Source organism: Arachis duranensis, chromosome 3 (assembly GCF_000817695.3).
Source record: "Arachis duranensis cultivar V14167 chromosome 3, aradu.V14167.gnm2.J7QH, whole genome shotgun sequence".
NCBI lineage: Eukaryota > Viridiplantae > Streptophyta > Magnoliopsida > Fabales > Fabaceae > Arachis > Arachis duranensis.
In genome coordinates, this window is record NC_029774.3 from 18,343,514 (window position 1) to 18,343,943 (window position 430).

Sequence of the window (430 nt, forward strand, 5' to 3'; positions counted from 1 at the left end):
AATCTAATACTTTATGAGTTTAAGTATATAAAAATTTTATATGGTATCATTTAGTTAGATTTATACGTTTAGATAATTTTTAAAATAATAATACTCAATTAATTATGTAAAACTTGTTTACCTTGACTGTCCATAAAATCGAAATGCATAATTTATACCAAATCTTAATCGATCACACGGTTCACTGAACCTTAGCAGTTATCAGCCATATATCCTCTCAACCTCTCCACAGTAATCTCCATCAAAGTTTGAAACTTCTTTTTCTTGTCAAAAGAGATTAGAAACCACCATATCAATTTTTACCATAAACTAATAAAAATTCAGTCGCAATTTATATTATTATTCTAGTAATTATGCATGTAATAAGTTAATTATTTCGTAGTTGCAAAATTAAAAAGCTAAGCCTATCTACAACGTGTAGACCACAATA